The sequence below is a fragment of the Strongylocentrotus purpuratus genome, unplaced genomic scaffold (assembly GCF_000002235.5).
Source record: "Strongylocentrotus purpuratus isolate Spur 01 unplaced genomic scaffold, Spur_5.0 spur5_scaffold_1, whole genome shotgun sequence".
NCBI classification, from domain to species: Eukaryota; Metazoa; Echinodermata; class Echinoidea; order Camarodonta; family Strongylocentrotidae; genus Strongylocentrotus; species Strongylocentrotus purpuratus.
In genome coordinates, this window is record NW_022145594.1 from 32,978,994 (window position 1) to 33,006,089 (window position 27,096).

At 37.1% G+C, this 27,096-nt stretch overlaps 1 long non-coding RNA gene across 1 annotated transcript; it reads left to right on the plus strand.

The window, feature by feature from the left end:
- Nucleotides 1-12,257: 12,257 nt before the first annotated feature.
- Nucleotides 12,258-25,892, plus strand: LOC105436714. The gene is made up of 3 exons (XR_970335.2): nucleotides 12,258-12,528; nucleotides 24,678-24,878; nucleotides 25,516-25,892. It is a non-coding gene; the product is annotated as an uncharacterized LOC105436714 (long non-coding RNA).
- Nucleotides 25,893-27,096: the final 1,204 nt, after the last annotated feature.

Consider the following 27,096-nt stretch of genomic DNA (forward strand, 5'->3'; position numbering starts at 1 on the left):
CGACTTGAAAATTGAAACTTTCGGGTTTGTGTCAGGGAAATTTATTTCTTTTTTTTTAATTAAAAGATTAGATAAAGAGCATTGTTGGCACGTTTTTGCAAAAGGTAAATCTATAAACCTAGGCGACAAGACTTTATTTTCCGTTTTGCACTTACGAAACAATACCTGTAAGCAAACACGTAAGCAGGAGGTAATTAGAAGTTTCGATTAGATATTAAAGACAATATATCATTCAGACCTTCCTGACTCCTGAAGGTATGCCTTTATTGATTAGGTAATCTATTAGCAATTATGCTACTGCAACCACGCTCGTGACAATTAATTCTCAGATTTAGACATTATCTTTCGCACCCTAACTTTCACTTAAGATGACAGATGATTTACTTTCGTTAAAGAGAAACGTTCACAATCCTTTTTTTTATTGCTCACTCCGATTCAAAAAAAGAAATCCCATTCTTTATTTGGGTTTTCCATGAGCATCCTCGGTAATCATCTTGTGCGAAAGTGAACCTTATTGCTGTTAGACATGTTGCGCCATTTGACTGGCGTAGTACTGCGTTAGAGATTGGTGTTGCCTTTGACGCACCAAGTAACAATTGCATCGCACAGTAAGGAAATGCGAATGCACAGTGCAAAAAGCGCGTTGAATTACTGACGTATGGGCCTTAGTCAGGTGGCTTAGCGTCAAATTTATCGATTATCGTTACCGACCTGATACAAGAGCCAGATTTTGGTACAGGGCGCTCTTAGGACCTACTGAACGATATTGAAGAAGGAGCCCCTGGAAAAAGACATTCACATAAGTGTGAAGGGAGCAGGGCGTTGTACCGGAGCCCTCACATAATCACGTTGATTACAGTTAATTAAGGTAAGGGGTGTGTAGCCTCTTAAACTGATCTACATGGCAATGCCACCGTATTCTTACATTTTAAACATTGGAATGTGATACTAAATCAGTACCTTTTCTATTTGACATTGATTTAAGAAAAGAAGAAATAATACATGATTCATTATGCATGCGGAAGGGTTGGTTACAGCTATAAAAGCCCTCCTCCTAACACACTCTTTACACCATTTAATGTCCAACCAATCGAAGGCATGAACCCCTCATGATCCCTCGCCTGGAATTCAACAAATTGCAGCAGGAGGTTTTCATGCAAAATACAGGCCCCAAGGATGAACGATCAGCCAAGGAGTGGAGAGATCACATGCTGAAGAAGAGCCCTACTTTCATGTTCTCTGACCAGATCATGAAATATGAAGCCTCATACTCATTTTCATCAGAGCTCACAGAGAGAAACACTTCCCACTGTATGTGAAGGTCCTTTGCCTTAATTGGACCATGTGAACTATTCCAGGTAGACGCCTGTCCACTTTCGAGATATAGGCCCGAATTCACAAAGGAGGTTTGTCGACAAACCTTGGTTTTCGTGCTTCATATGACGCGTTTCGACGCGTTTTTACAAACCAGGGTTTTTTTTAAAACGCGTAAAAACGCGTCATATGACGTACGAAAACCAAGGTTTGTCGACAAACCTCCTTTGTGAATTCGGGCCATAAAGGCTTTACCAGCCACTGTCAAGAAGGAGTTCAACACTCACACTGGGTTCTTTCCAAAACATCAAACAAACTTTCTTTGCATCCTTTTGAAAAGGTCCATGAGCGAGAGAAAATGGCCATGAAATTCTTCAGTCGACTTGAAAATTGAAACTGTTGGGTTTGTGTCAGGGAAATCTATTTCTTTTTTTAATTAAAAGATTAGGTGAAGAGCATTAATCCTCATTTGGAGAAGACCTATGCTTTCTTAGCAGTCAGGTTAAATAAGCACCACTACACACTAGGCGACAAGTTTTTTTTTACGTTTTCACTTACGAAACAATGACTGTAACCAAAACGCAAGCAGGAGGTACTTAAAGACAATATATGATTCAGAATTTCCTGACTCTTGAAGGTCTGCCTTAATTGACTAGGTAATCTATTGGCAATTATGCTACTGCAAGCACGCCCGTGACAATTAACTCTTAGATGTATACATTATCTTTCCCACCCTTACTTTCACTTAAGATGACGGATGATTTATTTTCTTTAAAGAGAAACGTTCAGAATGCCTTTTTTTGTGTTACTCACTCCGATTAAAAAAAGAAATCCCATCCTTTATTTGGGTTTCCAGGAGCATCCCCGGTAATCATCGCGTGCGAAACGGTGAAACTTATTGCTTTACGACGTGTTGCGCCATTTGGCTGGCGTAGGGCTGGGTCAAAGATTGGTTGTTTTTTGTTGTTGACGCGGCATAGGACAGTTGCATCGTACAGAAAAGAAATGCGAATGTACAGTGCAAATAGCGCGTTGAATAACTGACGTATGGGCCTATTGACTTCACAGTCCTGATTAGCCTATAGCACAAGTAATAACGCAATCGTTTCACCATTGCGTCATTACTCAATGACGCAAGTGCGCAACGGGCATAATATCATGCATGACTGCACTTGAGTCTGGTATACCGTAGATATACATGCTTCAAACGAATAATAGCCTAGTTCCTATAATGTGGGGCAAGTGCCGGGCAAATGTCACCAGTACCAGTAGATTAACAGAAGAAAATTGATACCACATTTTCCCAAATTTGTTGCGAAAGACATCAACTGGTATTGCTCCTCGCAGATAGATATTCTGTCTGAGTTTCTTCAATCAGTTATAAGGCTGAAGCCTAGGAATGACTCTTTGGGTCATTATAACTTTGCGTTATATTGATTCATAGATAGAGTTGAGTTTACATAATACAAAGCAACGTTGGAAAGTCTGTCTTCTCGTTTTGCCACTGTGAATTTTTCAAGAAAGAGGCTGACTCGGACAGTGGTAGTTTCCAAATAGGCTCATGGCACTACAAGGAGAATGAAACCAGTGGCGTACCCAGCAATTCAGTGATATGGGGGTGATTTTTTTTGGAATTCCAGGAAGGGGAGCGGGGCTTAACCTTCATTGGCCTGAGATTGCATGTTTATTACCCCCCCCCCCCCCCCCCGAATAGTCGGTTCTATTTCTAAATATTTATTTGATTTGATTTGGTTTTACTTAATGTGACTTCGAAGTCTTACTGTAAGTTTTTGTGTTAAATTATTTGAAACATTTAACGGAGGTGGGGGGGGGGACTCCACATCATCCTGTATACGCCACTCAATAACATAAGCTCTTATCAATTATTACATGCACGCGTTAGGTCTCCAATAAATTATGAATATCGCCCACGTGCTGTTTATGGCCATTAATTGTTTGACATCACACTCTTGATCAAGGGAAAGAAAGAAAAAAGGAAATAAAGAGAGAAACGAGAAAAAAAACTGTGGAACACTCTATGTGAAAGACTTGTGCTTTATAGCAGGCGACATAACATGATGGTAGACGGTTAAATATTAATCTTGCAAGAGATAGAGGGATAGATAAGGAGAGAGAGAGAGCGAGAGAAAGAGAGAGAGAGAGAAAGAGAGAGAGCAATTAAGAGAGAGAGAGAGAGAGAAAGAATGTAAATATATATATATATATATGGATAGATAGATAGAGGCAGAGAGAATTGGGAAGGAGAAAAGAGAGAGAAACAAGCACTTTGAGGGAGAGAGATAGAGAGAGAGGGGGGAGGGGAGAGAGGGGAGAGGGGTGGTAAAAGAAAGAGAGTGTAAGAGAGGGAGAATGATGAGAGAATCGGCCAAAACGTATGCCTTAAAATTGGTATTCATTGAATCATGATCAGACGCTTGATGGTTTTATAATTTTGCACTACATAGCGGCTTAATGTATAACGAAGGTAATGGCAATACCGTCATATCAAATGTATAGTCACGACAGTCAACGCTCAAAACATACTGAATGGCAGTTACTACTGATATAATATATTTAATTGAGCCATTATACCCTACATACACCTTATGTTGACATACCAGGGTCTGGCCTTCACTTTATTGTCTTTGTCATTGATGAGTTTGAAGGATTTTTACAAGTCGAATCTATCGATTTTATTTGTCAAAATATATTATCGTGTTTAGTTCAATAAGGCGAATTTAACGCAAGTCTATGCTTTTAGATTTATGCTATCTTCCTTGTCTTAGAATTGTTAATGCTCTTAAGATTAATTTTGTCTTTATGTATGTACAACTTTATTACTTTTTGTTAATGGAAAACAGAAATGGAAGAAAATAAATGATACTCTGAACTGAACTGAATGAGGTGCATTGAGGAGTTACGACCAATTTGAGGGACGATCGCAATATGTTGATAATTTTATTTTGAAAGACTTGAGATGATAGAGAACATGATTAACCAATGATATAATATGTGACTCATCGTCTTTGCTTTTGTTCCAGAAGATTATCAACAATTATTAATGGACAAAATTCTTTGTGAATGATTCATTTTCAGCAATTCAAACACGTGGTTGTCACCCCCAGACCTCCTATCTATCGTTCATTCTATTCAAATTTAGCAAGTGTTGTTGGGAAAACACAGACAAGGAACGAAAGGAGATATCGAAAGGAAACACCCGCCCGCTGGTGGACTTTGTTATATTTGAGATGAGTCATGACTATTAAGTGGAATATAAAAGAAAATATTCATTGGATATTGACCTTGACAATTAGTTTGAACAGAATGGTGTTAATTGGGTGAATTCAGAGGCCGCGTTGTCTTAAATTTATAACATTTGATTTTAAAGTAACAATGACATTCATGTAAGCAGGAGGGAAGTAAAATCATGAGGTAAAGAGGAAAGAAATGAATAGAGATTAAAGAAGTTACCTGTTCAAAAGCAAATCAAATAAAAGAAGGGGAAGTTTGCCATTTGTACACGGCTTTAGACTTCAGTGCTCTTTTCGTTGAATTGCATTTAGAATCACAACATGGTATTACATTACTTTATATAAAACACAAGTTATTAGAATTGATACTAAGTTGTCAATGGCAGTGTTTATCGTCAAAAGATAAACTTTATCATGTATTGGTTTTCTAATTCTAAAGTATATTGTACGTATTAATTCCTTTGGGAACATATGAAAATACAGATAAGGAACAAAAAGAAGACATTGTTGTGTGAAAGGAAACTCGCTCCCGCGAGTGGACTTTGATATATTTGAGATGAGTCATGGAATGAAATTTTTTTAAAGGAAAATATTCTAAACATAATGGTCTTGATAATTAGTTTGAATGGAATGACTCATGCCAGCAAAAAATAGTAGAATTGTAAGGAGGAGGGAGGCAAACATAATAAAAAGATATAAAAAGATTTCTCATATCATTGAATACTTGAAATCATACCCAGGGACGGGCTGAGTGGAGAGGGGGGCTTCTAAATTTTAAGTTTCTGGAATGGTTTTTGCTTATCTTCACCTCTGACATTTTTAGATGTGATTTTTAGCTGCCTCTTTTAGATATTATATTTTTATACCGAACCCGAATCAAGAGACTAAGTAAAAGCAATTTGAGACCCTAGCTGTATCTCCATGAAAGCAGTCTTCTGATTGGTTGATGAAAAGCAAAACTATTTATAAAGAGAAGCAGTGCACAACTAGGCATTGTGGCGTGCGCCTGTAATCCAGCTAACAGTGGAAGTTACAAACTGATTCAGGCGAGGACGCAGGTTCGAAACTGAGTCACGTCTTTCGGATGGTGACGTTTAAAGGTCGGTCCCCAGACGTAAATAATCATATCTGATTGAAACACGTCTGTAAAAACCCAAGACACAAACTTGAATACAAATATTACGAATACGAATGACAGGTGTTAATTTGAATGATAAAAATTACGCTTCGACAAGTGAATATTAAATTTGAATGCTAGTTGAGCAGTTTCTAAATTGAATGACAGATCTATGAAACCCTTCGACCAAAATCCTAACTTAAATACAAAAACTGGAAAATTGAATGATAATTGGCATGGCAAAGCCGATCTGCGCTAACTTAAATGCAAAGTAAATGAATTCGAATGACAAACACGCGAATTTGGCTGGGAAATCCTATATTTATTTTGGATGATTCTTAAACCTCAGAGTACACACAAATTCTTATGTGTTACAAACGAATCTCCAATTGTTTCCAGTTTCTGAATGAAATAGAATGTCCAAAACAAAAAAGCCCTACTGTACTACTTGTAGCTTCTTGCTCCCTCTATATAAAAAAAACAATGCCTAATCGGTGCCTGTTTGTCCCCCGTGATCCTCTTTTTCTTATGTTAATTGAGAGCTGATTTGATGAGATAGCCACCTGTCAGTGACCCCGCTGGGTGGTCTAATCCCTCCTGTCCACACTTGTACGGACGCCATTTAAAAGTGTATTTAAATATGATCGTATCCTTATACTTCACATGTACCCCAATGCTTCTAGGTCACCTGTCTACAATAAACAACAAGAATGATTAGAAGTTTTGAACCTAATTTAAAAGGGTTTAATTGTGTGTTGCTAAACCTGAGAAATGTAAACTGATCCTAGAAAAGAAATGAATTATGGAGGATTAGTGAATAGGAGTGGAATATCGTTCCTTCAGCAAGAAAAACCTCCTCCATTTCCTCAAATCCTGCTACGTTGTGTTAAACGTTCGCGAAAGTAGGAAAGTGGTTTAACGCGAGGGAGGTAGGCACTAATGTCACTTGCACATAGTTTACATCGGTAAACATAAACATGTATTGTGTACCGCATACATCGCCATCGCGCATAATCATCTCTTGTATATTAACTACATCTTATATAGATTGTTGTAAGCTTTATTAACAGCTAAATTGGCACGTCCAAAAACAATTAACAGATTTACATCATTCAAAATATCTGAAAGCAATACAAAACAAACATGTCCGCCATAGGAATGACTGTATTAATGAGATATTCATATCGCTCCGGAGCGTCTATTGTAGTGAACTTTGAACGCCGGTTGTTATACAGCAAGCTTTTAACATAATTATTATAATCATCTAATTTTTCACGAACATCAGATAGAATTAATTATTAATTTTCCCTAACACCTTACTGAAATGGTGACATAAAGAACGTGGAGCAATGTAAACAGAACAAGCGAGAAAAGGAAGGAGAGGGAGGATAATACAGGGAGAGAGAGAGAGAGAGAGAGATACAGATTTTCGGAGAGAGAGAAAAAGAGAGGGAAGAGGGGAAAAGGATGGAGAAGTTGAAGTAAAAGATGGAAAGAGCTAAAGGAAGACAAAAAGAGATCAAATGTATGGAAAGAGAGAGAGAGAGAGAGAGAGAGAGAGAGGCGTGGGAGATGTAAAGCTGGAGAAAGAGCACTAGGCTTTTAATATCAACCTATCATCTCTAATCGGATTTTTCACTTTGCATTTATGAATGAAATGAAGGATTAAGCTTTCAACAAGGAAGGAAAGCTTTGTATTCCTATAATATAAGCCCTTAATTCATCCACTTATCATCCATTTTTAACAAGTTTTTTTATCAAGTAAAAATAGGTAAAGATACAACGTAAAAAAAGTACATATCAATTTGCATGATTGTGCGCGTGGGGGCATGAAGTGTGCGCGTGGGTGAGTATGTTGGTGAATACGTTTCTGAATGAAAATGTAATACTATAATTTTCATTGTGAAGTTTGTTATATTTATGTCAAGATCGGGGGAGTACAAACTTTAGAAAAGATGAAGAAAACCTTTTTGAATTTTAAGGGTGAGGAAAAGAAATTAGCCATTAGACGGAAAGGGAAATCTGGGATTATATTTTCTAAAGTGGGAGCAGCTTAGTGAAAAAAGAGGAGGTAAAGAAATATAAAACCACACAGTGTAGCAATGTATGAAATTATGCGAGAGAAAAAGAGAGATAAAACATACATGTAAACAAATACTTCATATTCTTTTGTCATTACTATATAAATATCCAATATCATATATATTATCATTACTACTGTGCCGTCAACCTACAATATTTTGTTTTAAAAAGGTCAAGCGTTCATTGTGTGTTGTGCTCAGCAAACTTTTGATGGTCCATCATAAATGTTGGCTCGCTTTTTTCTTCAGACGAATACTTTCTTATCATCTTTCTTATGATCGGGAAAATGACTGATAACACCTGACCCCAAACTTTATGAATTCGGAAATACTCTGTAATCTGAGAGTGAAAATTTCAATTAAAGATTGATAAAAACCCATTCATCGTGAGTTCAAGGTGTGCGTTTTTTCATATATTCAAATGAGATTGCGGATCCCCTACGTGCGAGGTCAGGATTTCTTAATTCCTAGGATTAGCTTCTCAAAATGAATGAAGTTACCCGCTAGAATCAAAGGTATTACGCAAACGTTTCCAAGAGAGTATTTTCATGATAAATGATCGCAGTGGAATGGCCGTTTTAACGACCGTGCTTCGACTGGAGTTTGCAAGAAATCGCATGAGGATTATCATAATAGCTTTTTAAAGTTAAATTGTATATGGATGACTGTATCTGGCTAAGATTGATCAAATTTGATAAGAAATACAATATTTATCAAAGTAAAATGCAATAGCACAGCTGGAAACCTGTTTTTAAATAACACACACCCCTTAGATTTATAGTTGGTATATATTCACACATTAAAGAGAGATGTGTGCACACAACTGCTACATTATAGGGAAGCAAAGGTGCGAACGAACTTTGACCATTTTGAAGAAGAACAAATACAAGCAGACGCGACGAAATAGAGATAAGCCCACACAAATGTTTCAATATTCGAATAATAAAAGTCGAGCCTATGTTTGCTCAATGTTGATCATAATGGCGATTAGAATGATTATACTCCCATCAGACCAAGAGGCGTATATTGATTATAGTCGGGGGGGGGTATTTTCACACGGAATTTTACCTACTCGCTCGAACCCCCCCCCCCCCCCGCCCTCCCCCAGTCCAAAATAACCAAATGAAATATTAAAGAACAAATAAGCGTGGGAAGAGAGAGAGAGAGAAAAAGAGAGATAAGTTTAAATATCATTTTGTGATTACAACCTAATGACCTACAGTTTGTATCTATTTGCTAACCAATTATTTGCAGAATGAAAGCCAATATAAAGTTCGAAAACGAAAGGACATCGTTGTACAAATCAAAACTGCCCCTGAAATTAAATGTGTCCCATTTTCAAAGAAACCTTTCAACTCCCATTACAATTAAGACCCACCTGCCTACCAGGTACCATCGACCTTTGACCCTTTGTATCACTAAATGGGTCTAATGTCTTCTTTTGTTTGTGTACTGCAATACTAATATTAGTAGAAAAGTTCGAGGGTTGTTTGTACTTTGCCTTTAGGTAAACAATGGATACAAATATGGGTATAATCATTAGAGTACTTATATATCAAATATTAACGTAACGCACGGGGAAAATCTGCAAATGCGGATCCTTCTTATATTTCCCACATCATACCGTATAATTGTGGGGAAAGGGGGAGAGGGAATGGAAAAGCCAAGTAAACAACGTGAAGAAACTGTTTTTTAGATTAAAATTCAAGTAAACTACCTGCAAAAAAAATCACAACCTGATGACGAATAACTAATGTAACAATTAATTTACTTAATCTTTTTTTCCATTTTGTTTCAATCAAATTAATGCTATTAACGCCATTTGGGACTGCATGAAAATCACTGGCCCCAGTGTGACAAAATGGTAATTAGATGCTGCTTATAATTATCGGATTGCATGGTGATTTAGATGATAAAATGGTAATTGTATAGAATAGGATTTGTTTAGATTATGTATACGTTCTTCTTAATTTCATGGTCCCCATTTTAACTTGCTATGGTTTATCTACTTTACAATATAGTATGATAATTGACTTGATGAGAAGAAAAAACTGTATTTAAAAGATTGATAAATGATTATATCTTCGAGTATTGCTTCATTGTTTCATTTTCTTTGACAATTAACAATTCTGACCATTACAAGGCCTTATCATTTCAATATCAGAACGATTCGAATGTAATGATGGGTCGTACCGAAACCAGATTATACCCTTTCTTTATGGCTTTTGAAATGTAGAGGGGGGTATTTTCTTTCATTTCTTTTTTCTCATTCCCTCCAAGGGATACCTGAAAAAATATTCGGATAGATGTATTAGTCTGGATATTGATACACAAGGTATGAGCATAGACCACATGTGATTAAATTATTATGGAGACCCTCGTCTCTAAAAAAAAACATTTCTCAGAAATTGTGAAGAAAATCAAATAATTGAAGCAAAGACCACACAACACTGTTTTGCTACGTTAGTATGTTTCTAAGAATTGTTTTCAGATTGGGCATTGGACAATATTCGTACACCTCAAATTACTTCAAATGATATATAAGGCCGTTGACCCGCCTTTTGTGGGGGAGAAGGGGAACTATATATTCATCTTTTTCCCTAGGGCGGCCTTTGTCCAGCGATTGAAATGCTTTTATTTCTTTATGGTACTGCAGGCAAATATAAACGAAAATTTAACACGATACCTGACATAAATATTGTCATTTAACAAAAAATGGGTACCGTGAAATGATCTTATAAGGGTGATTAAAACATCTCAACAAATGATAATAAACCGCTTTTTTTTAATTGTATGTTTCTGTGTAGAACATGTAAATATTTCTATAATGTTTATCATGGTTTTTTTTATTTTTTATGAATAGTACAAAATGAGAAACCATTATAATGATATATATATACTTATAATGCTCTTTATTAAGAACGATGTTTCTAAGAATTGTTTTCAGATTGGGCATTGGACATTATTCGTACACGTCAAATTACTTCAAATGATACATAAGGCCGTTGACCCGCCTTTTGTGGGGGGGGGGGGGGGGGGAGGGGAACTATATATTCATCTTTTTCCCTAGGGCGGCCTTTGTCCAGCGATTGAAATGCTTTTATTTCTTTATGGTACTGCAGGCAAATATAAACGAAAATTTAACACGATACCTGACATAAATATTGTCATTTAACAAAAAATCGGTACCGTGAAAAAAAATTATAAAGGTGAGTAAAACATCTCAACAAATGATAATAAACAGCTTGTTTTCATTTTATGTTTTATGTAAAACATGTAAATATTTCTATAATGTTTATCATGATTTTTTTTGTAATGAATAATACAAAATGAGAAACGTTTATACCATTATACTTACATATATACTTATAACGCTCTTCATTAAAAATGATACTTTATTAATTTTTAATAATTGCATATCGAAACTGTTATATTTTTCTAAATTTCCAGAAAAACATAAAATGTGAAAATAGAGCAATGATTTTATAGGTGCCTTACTTAGATACTCTAGTTTTATGATCTACTTTAACTCCCAAACCAACCACAAACGTTAACCTTGTTTTGTGGTAAATAATTTCAATAATTGCTATTAACCAAGTGGCAGGACATTCTTTTGTAAGATCTCCTAAATTGATTCAATCAATCGACATTTAAGAAGAAATTGTTCCGAGGGACCCTGAAAGTTTGATAACATCGTGGCCGCAGCGAGTAATTACGAAAAAGGTAAAAAGGGGGCTTTGTTTCACATCCGTTTTAATATCCTTGCACGTCACGTTTCCGATATATTGTATAAACCAAAGGAATAGCCGACCATCAAATTCGTTTGTAAGATATTGGTAATATTAAAGTCGAACTTGTATGATGTATAAATTTACTATGCGAAAATGACAACATTTAAAAATTCCTCATACAAAGCAATGGAAATCTGTTTACACAATTATATCAACTTATTCCAATTTTTTATTCATCTTATTTTTCTTGAAAATCATAATCGGATCAAATTTGCTAAAAAAAGTTTGCATTTTGTTTCTCGTTTTGACGACAAAGGCTGAAATATAACAAATTTACTGATACTATGGAACAAACATTTGAGATTTGTATAAAGAAATATTTAAGTGTTGTCCTTTCTTGGTACTTCATGAAAATTTTGGTCGTTGCTTTTACAAGGAGCAGTAGAAGCAAAATTATATTTTAATAATAATTTCATTCTATAACATTCCGTTTGTTCGGAATAAAAAAAGGATCAGACTTGTAAATTGTAAGAGCATGAATAATTTGAACTCCATTTAGCCAATGTAATTTCTGAGTATAAACTGCCAAAGATATATTTCCCTCATAAGAGAGGGTTGACAAATTGATATCCTTTTTTGAATTAAAAGTTTGATATTGTACCCTTTAGTGCACAGGAGCAACGTCATGTGACTTCAAAAAGCTACGAGTAAACGCCCATTTCAATCTGTCACCATGGCAACGAAACCACTGATGCGGAATGGATGGGATAAAAACAGCCTCCGACCATTTACTCACACCATTTTGCCTTCTCATCGTCGAATACTACGCTGCTAGGGAGAAGATCGTTTAATCGGGAAGTAATATTCATCTTTGGCAGAGTTCATCACTTTGCTTTCGGTGGAGTTTATCAGTTGTGCTTCGGCGGAGTTTCTCAATTGTGTAACGACGGAGTTTATCAATTTTTTTTTCGGCGGAGTTTATCACCTGTTTGCGCCATAATTCTTTTCAATCATCAATATTTCTGGTGCTTCAGGTGAGTAAAAAAATATATATATATTTTAAAGGCAATGTTCAAAATTCTTTAACGCCATGCATGCATTAGGAGGCAAATTCCGCCTTATAATTTCGAGCTGAGAAAACTAATTACAAATTGATAAAACATAATAAAATCACCATCAATGTCAAGTTTATTCTCAATCTATATTCCGTTAGAACGCCACGAATGTCCATCTCTAAAGCATGGACAATAAAGATAAATCTCATGCATTCATACTTGATTAACTAATGGTTAAAGAAATTGTTTACAAAATACAAAAAATAGTATTAAACAAAGTTTCTACTTCTCAAATCCCTAGTGGTTCTGGATGGGTTGTTATTTTTTATTATTAAAAGAGCTTAATTTTTAGGTCATGTTAAATGCTAATTTTTTGCAATTTTTCTTTACTGAGGTGCCTGACAAATCGGTTTCGAGTTGATTATAACCAGAGTTTAAGGTAATAATCATTAATGAGTTACTGCTGCATTATAATGTCAAACGGATGAAAGGAAATTTAAAAAGTGGAGATGTCATGGCAAAGCGGTGTAAAGAAAGTATCTTCTAGTTTGAAAACCATGCGAAAAATATTATATTAAAGGCCGATAGTTCACTGAGATGAATAGAGGACACATGGAGTATTTTCTAGAATCTTTTAAAGGGGAAGTCCATCCTGATATTAAGTTGGTTTTAAAGCTTATCTGCCGTAGTTTACAGGAGGGATTAGACCGCTCTGCAAGGTAACTGGACAGGTGGTTATCTCATCAACTCAGCTCTCAGTTAACATAAGAAAAAGAGGATCATGGGGACCAATGGTCACCGATTAGGCGTTGTTTGTTATATAGTGGGCGCAAGTAGCTACCAGTAGTGCAGTGGGCCTTTAATAGAAGCAGAAAAATAGGAGGGTAGCTCGGAAGATACGTAACAGACTGGCCAGTTCGTCTTTGAATGATCGCAATTCAAAAATTCATAACTTTCTTATTTTTAATAGACGTTTGCTCAAACTTTCGCTGACCTATATCAGGGTGGACTTCCCTTTCAAATTTTAGACTCAAATGCGTACAAATTTGGGGCTAACTTCTTCCACCCCGAGAATAATTTGGAATTACTGTACCTTTATTTTGAGCAGCCGCCACATCTTTCGGGAGAACTAAGTAGAGGTGTCGCAGTCCGGTGGTTTGAGCAATTTTGGCTGGAAAGGTTGTAGGTTCGATCCCAGACACGGTATTAATCTACGATTGCCATTCCATACACAGGAGAAAAACAGGGCTCGGTAGCATGACAAAAGACTTTGTGATTTAGTAATTGACATACGCCCTCACGGTGACCATATGTTAGTGAAACTCCCCAGGGAGTGGAGAGGGTTTACACTGTATGCGTGAAAGAATCCGATGATCACGATCATTTTTCTGTGAAGAGGTTTAAGCGCTATATACATCCAGATTTACTGAGACTGTAGAAGTAGGTTTATTTTGAAAACGAAATTATATTCTAACAGTAATAACAACAAATTAGAAACTCGGAAATGGATATTCGGACAGGTTAGAATGTGCTCATATATGAATTTGAGTGGGTTCATAAAAATCGTTTCTCAGGCGGATGAGTTATTACAGACCTCCTTCTGCATTTCATACAAACATTGACGCCTTAAAGAGAAGGTTGAGTTCTGGGAAGAGGTGAAAATAATTTGTGAGCGTTATCATTCTTATTATGCAAGCGTGGAAGAACATCAGATAAGACATGTTCCCTGAAAAGCATGGCTCTTCAAATGCCTTCATATTCTAAATATGTCATGTACATCGTAAAACTCGGGGGTAGGTTTTTTACGCCACGTGTTCGTGTAGTCCCATATACATCTTTCTGTGTACAGTGTTTGTAACTTTACCAAGACTTGGCCAATTTGTTATCATTTTGATGATTCCAGAACCTTGCAATACACACAAATTGTTATATGCTAAGATGATCAACCTTTTCTGGTCGATTCCACACCGTTTCTTTCACAATGCAATCGCATGACCAGAACTCAACTTCATCTTTAAAGGGACTTGGTAGTATTGTTCAGATGAGAGAAAGTGGTGCTATGGTAGTGCTAGATGTACAATTAAGACAATCTGAAATTTTGTGTGAAAACGGACCATCATTAATGATAAAAATTGGGAAATATTATTACAATTTAATTACATGTTAGGTGAATGTAAATCGTCACAAATCAATTAATTGGCTCTATTTACCATTCCAGACAGTTAAGAGTTGAACGATTTTTAAAAGCCTGTCTTATGTCTTTTTTCATGGAAAAACGGTTGGGAAAATTTACTGTTATGGGGTGTTGCACAGTGACCCCTTCAAATGAAACCATAGATATCTATGTGGTTTGAGACTTTTTCAGGATTTGTTGCATGTGAGAGGGTACAGTAGATGGAATAGAATAAGTAACATTTCATACACAAATTTGGCAATTTTCCATCAACCTTCAACAATGTTACCGAGTCACTTTAAAGGTACTATGTCCCTTTTGTAGCCAACCTCAAATGCTGTAGAACTTTGCAGGAATCATGGATATGTCATGTATGTCCTATCTGTGAAATTTAAACGTTAGCAGTGTCCTCATATTCAAATTATGCAAGGAAACCCGTTTACTTGCTAGACTTCACTGTCAGACACTATTGAGTCATTTGAGTGAGTGACTGGCCTTTTTTCTTCTTTGGTAATAACATACATGAAAAGAGTTGTAAAGGGTACATGAGCATTTGTCTACATCAATAACCCACTTCTTGTGATGGCCAAGATTAAACTGATTGAATCTTTGCGCAGCATAAAACGTATGACCATTCGGTACAATTGTCTGAAAATCAATACTATTACTTTTGGGCTCTATAGCCCTTAAGTCAATTTGACAACTAACAGTCGTTATTTTCCCACTTGAAGCCATTTTCAAGCCCCACCTTTTTTAGGGAAGCTCTAAAATAGTATTATCTTTCAAATGCAGTTGGAATTTAACTTTTTCATTTTTTTTTTTGGCCTGCAAATGGGACATAGTACCTTTAATAAATACTTGCTGACATCCGGAATAATATGGAATGATGGAATGATTCGATTTCCAGACATCGAATGCAAATGAGCTTAATAAAGTGATGTAAGAATCCCATACATCAGTCAAAGTTAATGCTTGGGATAGGCCACAGTTGTTTTTTCGAATTTATTCAGATATCATTAATATCTCGTGTAGGGCCTACGCCAATACAAGAATCTTAAGATGGATCATGAAGATTGTGGTATAAGGTTGGTCAGGGATCAATCGACTTTTTTCTTTATTAGCCGCACTGACGTATATAAAAGAGACAGCAAGCTATGACAGAGAAACAAAAAACGGGATTAACGTGATAAAGATGAAGAGAGAGAGAGGGAGAGAGAGAGAGAGAGAGAGAGGGGGGAGTAAATTAGTGAGAGAGGGCGGAAGAGGCATAATGCATAAATAGTCAATGTTGACTGAATTGCCTTAAAACCCAATCAAACAACAAGAGAGAGAGAGAGAGAGAGAGAGAGCAGTAAATAAGATGATTGCATGCAGGGCACCCAGGGAGAGCAGTATTGATGCTTATAAAGCTACCTGGGTAAACATGATATATATATATATATATATATATATATATATATATATAAATAAGCAAGTTTAGTGAAACTGCAATTTCTGACAGTGCTCAACTATGGCAAATGTAGATTTAGGAGTTGGAAGGTTACACTTTATTGGTACGAGTTATACAGACTGTTTCGCCAGAAGGCTCATCAGTAACTAAATATATAATACAATCATGGCGAAGTTAAAAACACTCATGTGCAGTCAGGCAAGAATACAAAAGAGACACAAATAATACCCAAGTAAGGGCGAACGCAATAATACAATAGTGGAATTAAGTGGTTTAAGGGTAAGGGGAAAGGTCATGGTGGTACGGGGGGGGAGGGGTTTAACCATATTCAGAGAGTAGAAACTTTCTCTTATGTTTACATGTGGAAATGAGTTCAGATCTAGAGTTATATATATATTTTAATTATCAATATCATTATCATAATTATTATTATTAGTAGTAGTTGTTGTAGTAGTAGTAGTATTTATTAATATTATTATCATTAATATGATTATTATTATCAAAATAATACAGGTACAGAGAGTGACGGAGGGAGAGAGGGTGTGCGGGAAGTGCGTAGTGAGAGAAAGAAAGGGGTGGAAGGAAAGATAGAGAGAGAGAGAGGGGGGGTTGTCTATTCAACATTGTTGAGTGTATTTTACGCTGTTCATTTTCGCATACGTTATTTTTAGACACGAAACCTGACCACAACTTCAAAGAAAGGTAATCCATTCTCAAGATTAGTGGAACTAATTGTGTCGCTACGTCAAGGATGTTTTACTGATAGAGATGAGATACCAATCTCCTTCCGAATGTGGGAGCGCTCAGTCTACATTGATAATAATCTCAGTGCGTTTTTCGTTCTTGTTCAAAATCCTTGGTTCTATATATGTCCATGTCATTAAAGAGTTAAACCCAGGGATCGGGAGAATACTCAATTTTAATGTTTCATCGTCAGAATTGATACTAACTCATCGAGTCATCATACGCAACAACATATTACTCAAACGTATGTGTAACAGAATTTGAAGTAAGGAGCTCAACTGTATTCGGCAAGAAACAACCCAAACATTCTTTTTAGTGGATACATTGGACATTTACGTATAACTCATTTTAACGCATAACTACGTACTTCTCCTTTTTACTGAATTATTTGTCTTACATGGCATTTCCTAATCACAACATGTGTCTCTAATTGCAAGCTCTGTGTTACAGTATTTTGGATGTGGAATGTCTTCTATATTTCAAAAGTATTTTATTGCTGAATACTTGAAAAGTCATAAATTGAAACGTTACGAAATATCGCATGACCCATTTAATGTGCTATTATCATAAAAGGTAGTTCACAAGTGAAATAACCCAAACTTGTGTTCAAATGTTATTGTTTAGGTCATGAGTTTAAAGAGATATTAAAAGATTATAGATTATCCGTTTGATTTGGTTTTAAACTTTTAAAAGGGTATATGTCTTGAATGAAAAATGCGAATATATCAGAAGTTACTAAACTTCTTGATGCAGGCTGTGAAATTGTGTAAAATGAACCAAACAATTAGAGAGTGAGAAAGCGGGAGAGAGAGAGACAGACAGACAGACGGAGAGAGAGACAGAGAGAGCGAGAGACAGAGAGAGGGAGAGACATAAACAGAGACAGTGAGATAGAGAGTGAGAGAGAGAGTGAGAGAGAGAGAGAGAGAGAGAACGAGTGAGGGCAGACAGACAGAAATAGAGAGATAAGATTTTACCCACGTTAGAAGATTGATCATCCTTTTAGTTTTAGCCTGGACATTCTGGTTGACGCGAGCTAAGAACTCAATTAACGATATACCCATTAAGTAATGAGAACTAACTTGAACGAAGGATTAAAGAACGGTGGAGTAGGCCTACTCTTTCCCAAACTGTAGATCGTAGCGACAAAAGAATTACTTGTAAGTAGAAGTGACCTAATTCAAAATATTAATTCGTTTTCTTCATCAGCCCCTACCAAAGAGTATTACTTTTAGATAATGGTGCATACTAATGAGCAGTGGCGTATCCAGCCATTACAGGGGTACTTGAATAAGGGATGTTCACTCGGAGTATGCAATATGAATGTAATAACAAGAACGTTGGTATGCGGATGTCCTATTTCTAGTAATGTATTGGAATTTAGACAAGTAAAAAATTAAACATGAAATCTAAGAAGCAAAGATTGCTTTGGAAAAGCCGTATAGGTGTGCACCCCCCCCCCCCCTCCCCCATCAAAATGCGAATTAATTATTCATGTACAACTGTGTAGAGGTGTTGTAGCCTAGTGGATAAGTCGCTGGACTGTGGATCATAGGGTCCGGGGTTCGAGTCCCGCCACGGCACTAATGTCCTTTGCACCTGGTCCTTTGGCAAGATATTAATCTACATTTTCCACTCTCCACCCAGGTGTTAAATGGGTACCGGTAGGAAGTGATTGCTGTAAGCACCAAAATCAGCTGCCTATAGCAGAGCTGGGGTAATAGTTGGAGCGCCTTGAGCACCATGCATGGTGGATGTGTGCGGTATATAAATATCCAATATTATTATTTTTATATGTCACGTAATCTTAAAATATTGTGACCTTATACATAATAAATCTTATTTATCTTGTTTATGGAACATGTTTTATAGCTAGTTTTACAACACAATTTTTTTATAACTGGTTAAAGCAACAGCAAAAAAAAAAAAAAAAAAAAAATTATTTTGTGAAACTGGTCAAACGAAATCAAATAAAAGATAGGGTTTTGCATCATTCTTATCCTTTTTGTCTGTCCTTTCCCCTCTCCCTTTATATTTACTTCATGTTTTCTTTCTCCCCCCCCCCCCCCCCCACATGGCTACGCCAATGCGTACTAATTAGACAGGGTGATCGATGAAAACCTGAAGAGAGCAGTCTTGCTTAAAATGTAGATCTGCCTTGAGCAGTAATTAGTTTGGATTAACCTCGGCAACAAAATCACATTTACGGACGTTCCCTATCAATCCCTCGATGCATATAGATCGAAAATGAGGAAATCTTTCCATTTCAACCCAAAATAAAGCTGATGGAAGTAGGCCAAGTAGAAGCGAAGGCTAGAAAAAGCAAAAGAGAACAAAGGGGGAGATAAACTTTATGATATGTTATTACGAGCAGGAGAAGTAGAAGGGAGGGATAGAATAAAATTAATGATGAAATGAGTAAGAAAGATTGATTATTCTCTCTGGTATCCAAGGAGAAGAAGGTCAGATTGCCAGGATGAGGAAGAACAGGAGAAGGATGAGGAAAATTGATGAGGGGGAGGAGATGGAGAGAAGGGCTGGAATATGAAAAGGAGAAAGCGATGGAGAAAAGGGAAAGTTAAAGACATCGTTTAACAATGTTAGATCTGAGACGCATGGCCCTACGTGTTATCAGTGTCTGTTATATGGTGTAATATTTAAGCTCTAAAAAAAATACGGTTTAAAATTATCATGGAGTGCCTCAAAAAAGTAAAAAAATCTTTGAATGACCGGTTTCACCATACTCATTTTCCCCGTTAGACTGAAGTGTAATAAAACCGTTAGGATTTAACGAATTTTGAAATTTTGAAATTTCGATTTCCAATCAAAAATATCTTGATAACAAGACAGGCGATCGGCTTTTAAACTTCATGGGGGTTCCTGACAGGCCTAGAGGTTTATAATTATCAATGCAGCTAAATCCAGGATTTTGTTTCAGAATCTGAAACAAAGATACCCAATCCCTTTAAGAGAAGGGAGCAGAATAAGACAAATAACTGCATTCAGATTGACAATGACAAATCCTTCGATTTCAACGCAAAATAATGCTGATAGAAATAGAAGAGAGGGCTTGATTAAAGATAGTAGAAGCAAGAGAGGTGGGTGAATTTATATATTATCTAAGGAGGAGGATACGAGGAGGACGACGACACGGAGGACGATGAGGGGAATTGATGAGATGGTTGAGATGGATGGGCAGGTTGAAGGGACGGCTGGATAAATAATGAACGAATCGAGACTTAAAGAGAGAGAGAGAGTGGTAAAGTGTCGATACTAGTTAGAGTCTGTATCTGCAGACTTAACAGACACAGTGAGGGAGAGAGAGAGAGAGAGAGAGAGAGAGAGAGAAAATGCTAATCACAAATAAATTTATCCTAACACGAAAGAGTAAACTGGCCTCTTAATTCAATTCAACCGGAGTAGCGCGTTCCAGTCAGGTCATTACCAACAGTCAGAGTATATAAGAACCTGAAAGCTTGCCCAATATTGCCCGACATTACAACACATAATGTAGGCAGCCTGGATTCCAAGTATTGTAGTTCATTCATTGATTACAGGTTAAAGCAATAACTCGACACTAGGTCCCAAGGAAAGAAACATCCGTAAATTTGAAAATGATATTAAACCGGTCAGCACCGAAGGTAATTTGTTTTCTTTCTATTTTATAATTACCTGAGTTCGTGTATGAGTGGTCGATGTGTATGATCAGTTAGATCATTCAAATCCCTCACGCCATAATACTCTTAGGAAAATGATATTACGCCTCACATGTTTATTTTGCCCTGTAATCTTGTTTCGCACCCCCCCCCCCCCCCCCCCCCCCACTCCGAGAACGGACGGACCCCATGCGTGTTGCCAAAATGTCCTTTTCGTAACAAAAGAAAAAGGTCGAGCCGTATTAACTTTACACACCGGACTTTTGCTGAAAAGGGGGGGGGGGTCGGTTGGAACACGCATATGCGTACCCTAAATAACACTGAGTTGGGGGCCGGGGTTTCGCAACGGCAGCCCGTCAGTACAGCGAGTCTTATTTATAGATGACATTTCCAATCTCAGTACATCTCATGACATCCCAATTCAGCCGGTTTTATGGAGGGAAACTTTATGGCCAGGTATATGAAATCTGACCTATTCAGTGGAAAAGGTGGGTGTGGGCCGATTATAAATATTAAGAGCTTATTTAGCTTTAATCAATGGACTGATATAAATCAAATGGAGAGTGACAAGCTACCCTTCTTAAAAGCAATAATTTTCTTTCGCCTTTTTTGTTTACATTCGTCAAAGAGCGCGTGGTTAGTGAATTAGCACGTAGTCATGCAGGCTAGGTGAATGGCTGAGATAAATGAACGTTTTAACCAAAGAAAATAATAATGATAATGATGATAATAAAGTACAACTTCCGCAATGTAAATTCTGGCCCCAGAACTGATAGAGTTGAAAAAAAAACTGGAAAACTTTATAACTCAACAATTTTGGTGGTATTTTCCCTGCCCCACATCCTATATCTCTCTCTTTCTCTCTTTCTCTCTCTTTCTCTCTCTCTCTCTCTCTGTTTTACCCTACTAACCTCTTTCTAACCTCCATTAACTCATTTCTTCCTATAGTGTGGTACGGTATGTCTCTGAAACAGCTCCCGTAGGATTTTTGTGCCAAAGTTGATTTTTTTTTTTTTTTTTTTTGCTGTTTTGGCTTCAAAAGGGTCCCAATTGGCCAAAAATGATGGGGTGCAAATTTTCAGACCCCTCCTTCATTTCCTGGGGGGTCCTAGACCGGGAGCCAGGGGGGGGGGGGTCAACCTAGCTGGGAAGGAAACCAATTTTCATGTTCACAGATGTAAAGATCGCATAGCTCCACATAAAAAATTGACCGTCTGGCATGTTCTAGGTGGTGGGTGTGGCCAGGGGGACGCCCCCACCAAAAAAGTGTCCCTTTTCACGACAAAATAGTATTATGTTAATAATATTTTAAGAAAACCTTGAACCACCATGAGTTTGGTGTCATATGAAAGAGAGTTAAATTATCTACATTTTGATACCAATTTCAAAGAATTTGGGATTAATTAACATCGCAAATTTAAGTAAAAAACATGATTTTTGTGATTTTTTTCGAAAAATTGAATTTTATCAAAAAACATTATTTTCATTCCCAGCTAGGTTGACCCCCTGGCTCCCAGTCTAAGACCCCCAGGTAACGAAGAAGGGGTCTGAAAATTTGCACCCCATCATTTTTGGCTAATTTGGGACCCTTTTGAAGCCAAAACAGCAACAACAAAAAATCAACTTTGGCACAAAAATCCTACGGGATTACATACCATACCGCACTACTATGCCGTATACAACTCCCTCCCACTGTCTGTCTGACTGCCTCTGTAGGTCTTTCTTTCTGTCTCTATCTATCTATCCCCCTATCTCTCTCACGCTCCCTTTCTCATTTTCTCTATCTCTTTCTCTTTCTCTGTTTCTCTGTCATACAAACTCTTTCTTTACACACCCCTTTCTCCTCGGTTCCCTTTAGCATTCTCTTCCCATCCCTCTTCTCTCTTCCACTGGCCGTTTTTCCTCTGCTACTCAGTTTTATCTTGAAAGGTAAGCTAGTGTTTTAGATATCTTTGCACAATTTAAAGCAGCTGAAAGACCTTATCCGATGAAAATACAACTTGATACAAATGGAAACCTGAATGAATGTAGAATAGAAATATAAAAAACTAACAATTAGTATTTACCATTTCATTATTGCACAAAGGCAAATTAAAATCTCATTTTCCGCAACCCTCCAAACTACGGGTCAACAGGGGTCAAATTGCCAAAGTTACAGTGACGACATAACCTGTGGATCCCATCAGCCGTGCTTAAATAATGCAAAGTCATTGTGAATATGCGTACTCCACATAAGATGATGTCATCAAGTCGATAGCAAGTTTTTAGGTCTACAACTTCCAATTTGTAAAGCTTTGGATTTTGAGTTATCAGAGAGCTGATGCTCCTCTGACAGACACTAAAATGGTATATAATTGATATTATGGTAATCTATGGCTTATAAGCTTTCCGTTGACATACATTTCGTCCGTTTTATTTTTCAGTTCGGATATGGTCTTCAATCCAAACTTATTTCATTTACTAAATTTCCAATGCAGCTTTGCGTCGCTGAATCCAAACCGGAACTTTTGATTTCATCATAATTCATCATTCATACTTTAATTAAGTTGCGTTTGATGGCTTTTGATGGCACCTGTTTAAAAATGGAGTGATTGAAGGATGACAAGATCAAGGTACACCTTTGCGGTTGGAACAAATTATTCATGGAGAAATGATCATGAAAATTATTAATATGGTCTGTAAATAAATCTTACCAAATGTCAAATCTTATTTTGGAAAATAACGAAGTAATTTATAATATCATCGATGGTAACCTTCAGAGAATAAAACCTATATTCTGGTCATTTTCTGTCACTTATAGGCAGGCGCGGATCCAGGATTTCTTAGGGGGGGGGGGGCAAATTTAAAATCAATTTGAAATTTAGTGTACTAAAATTTGAAAATCGTGCCGGCCGATATTTCTCTTAGTGGGGGAGGGGGGGGGGGGGTTGTGAGCACTAATTTATTTTTATGCTCCCGAAAAATTAAAAATCGCGCCGGCCGATTATTCGCTCAGTCGCTGCATATAAGGATATCAAAAGTGCAGTGGAAAAACAAATCGAAACATAATCCATAAAACATAAATTAGCAGGGCGATTCCATTTTTTTTTACTAGACTAAAAAACAAACGTACAAATACATGACACATAGAAATGACAGAAGTTCGATAAAGATTTATTGACGATTCTATATCAATGTAAAATTCTGTATAACGTAAATTTAGAAACAAGAAGTTAGTATCCAAGTTTTCAATGTATAACTAAGATTTTGAACAAGAATACGTCGGAAAAGAGACGTCCCCCTAACCTTGGAATTAGAAATACTTTCAGACCCTCCTTAAGTCGGTCACTCAGTTTTCTCAATTATGTTCCATGTAGAGACCAGTGCACCCCCCCCCCCCCCCCCCCCCAGTCGAGGAGGGTTGGGGACACAGTAAACGTTTCCATACATTTATATATCAAAATAATTTCTTTCTCAGAATGAGGCGCCCTCTACGACAGTCCATCGAATATACCTTTGCCAATAGGATTAGACCACAAGTAATTTTATCACCAGCAAATCTTTAAATATGCGATTATGATCCATAAATTATAATGATAAATAAATGAAAAAAATAAGTACAGGCTCAATAATGTGGAGGTAATCTTATCTTATATTCACAGCTCGGGATTTGGATAATGTATAGTTAACGATTAAGTTATTCATACACCTTGTAAATTTGATGTGTTTTTGTATTTTTTCGTAGCTCAAGAATAAAAGGTAGGCTGGTTGAATCAAGACCTTTGTTAAATAATATTTCAAATGTCACGTTATTAAGAAATAGAAAATCGGTACAAATCCATTTTTCACATACTTAAACAAATTTAATAACTCGGTAAGGATTTGGTTAATTTAGTTGTTAATTGTACATGTATGCATTGCTCTAATCATTTTCACGTTGATACCCACTAAATAATTTGTCTCTCTTTTTTTGCATTTTAATTCGTCACTGCCCCCTATATAGGCCCATACACCTACTTCCTCAAAATAAATCGAAAGAAATGATAGAGAGAAAAATCTTTGAAAAAGTTGAAACAATCTATACTCCAGGTAATTGATGCCTTTTTTCTCTCTCATCCTTTCACAGGTCCCACCTCTGACGTCACAATGTCACGACCTCTCTTCGTTCTCGTTCTATGTATTATGTCATTAACGATTACACTGCCACATGTATCAGCCTCCCCTCTATATCAGCTCGATGCACTATCACTGAACGAGCCTGACACAACACAGTTTGAAGTAGAAACCAGGGGATACCGATCCGACAGAAGAAATTCTTTATTACAAGGTAATGAATACGGGACAAATTCGACGGTCACAGTGACGGTTTTAGAGGACAATTGAATGTCCTTCGTTAAAGGCATATCAGTTCAGAATCAGTAATCATGCATGACCTTTGATCAACTTTGCTCAAGAAAATTTCAAACATTGCAGATTATATTTCATACTTGTTAAGATGTAAGAAAATCAAGAAAAAGGGTAAAACTACACTTGCCAAATGTTTCCACTGTCAATTAAAGATAAGAGTAAGTTTTGGTAAAGATTACAACTAATTTATGAGCTTTCTCAATTTGTGTATCAGTTTGGAGGAATACCATAGTCGGAGTCTCCCCTGGAAAGGATTACTCTCACGCCCTCCTGTTTAACAAATGAGAGAAATGCATGCATAGCTAACAATGTTGGAAGAAACATTTATGGCACATGTGTGCGTAGTCCCATAATATCTTCCCATATCTCTATGCAGTGAGATTAAATCAACTTCTTGTCGTGATCCAAAATCCTTATAGTGTATGCCGTTTATTAGGCCTATGTACTGCAGAATCTACCTTTCCCAAGGGTTTCCGTTCCAGACAGGATTCTTTCACAATGCTATGAACTCAACTTGATCTTTTATTCATTCCCACTGTTGTTGTTTTATTCTGCAGGTAGATCTCGTATGTGTTTCGCTTCTGCGAGTCTAATCTGCGTGTGTGATCTGCAAGGACGACTCAAGGGGTGTTTTAGGGGAACGTCCGCTGTTATGGCTGCTCGAGGAATCGGTGTATGATTGTCCGACGACCTCATGGCAATTATTACAACACTAATGACAATAGCAAGCATTCTGTTCGTTTAGCTTCTCATGTTTCTTGAGGATTACCTGATATATCATGGTATTTGACAGCCAGGATACTGTCTACTTGTCCTGGATACAGTCATTTAAGCTCATTACAGGACCACGTACGTCAACACTTTATGATGACTTGTGTCAAATCTTCGTTGTTCTGTTATAGACGTAGAAAAGCGGACCAATAGGTTTTCGCGATATAATTTTATTATTTCTAGTTTCTTATCAAAAGACACTTACTGAGATTATTCAGATTATTTCAGGATTCCTTGGAGACGCTTCAATTCTTGTCATCAAATGTTTGGTTTGCACCCAGCAGACAAGCGCGTAGCCAGGACTTAATTTTAGGGGGGCGGTAATGAGCACGCAAAGCGTGCGAATCACTTACAGAGCGCGCGAAGCGCGCTCCCTAGGGGGGTGGGTGCAGGGAGGGGGGAGTTTCCTTTGAAAGAAGACGATTTTTTGTACCTTTCTCGACTCATAATCCTTGTCTGAATTCAGTCCCTCCCCCCTTTCACGCGAAGCTTTGACGTTTCATTAAAATATTAGAGAAGATGGACGATTCGTTGTACCTAATTTCCCGACTCTTAATCCTTATCTGTATTCAGTCCCCCTCCCGCGCAAAGCGCGGAAGCTTTGAAAGAAGACGATTCGTTGTACCTTTCTCGACTCATAATTCTTGTCTGAATTCAGTCCCTCCCCCCTCTCACGCGAAGCTTTGATGTTTTATTAAATTATAAGAGAAAGAAGACGATTCGTTGTAACTTTCTCGACTCTTAATCATTGTCTGAATTCTGTTCCCCCCCCCCCTCTCGTGCGAAGTTTTGACGTTTCATTAAATTATAAGAGAAAGAAGACGATTCGTCGTAACTATCCCGACCCTTAATCCTAAATTTGAACTCAGTTCCCCCTTCCCGCGCGAAGCGCGGAAGCTTTGATGATTCGTTGTACTGTTCTCGACTCCTTTTCCTTTTTTCTTCCTACGTCCTTTTTTTTTCTCCTCTTTCTCTCTCTTCCTTTTTTTTTGGCCGGCATTTTGGGGAGGCGACCGCCCCCACCGCCCCCCCCCCCCCTGGCTACGCGCCTGCCAGCAGATAAAATGATGTGCTCGTGTGTTTATGGTGTGTTCGTGGGCACGATGAAACGGGACAATGTGATTTCACTATTTTCTTGTGTAGTCATTTGATTTTCTTATCCTTCAATAATCCTGCAACATTGTTATGAATAGCATACGCAGAGAATGATATTTGCTTTTGAAATCGTGGTGCTTTAATATTACGATAAAAGAAATCACCTTAACCATATCTAAAATAACGCAGGATTAAAGTCAAGAATATTCAGGCGATTGTTGATGAAAAGACATATATATCGTGTCAAAAATGCATGTGATGAATGTTAATTC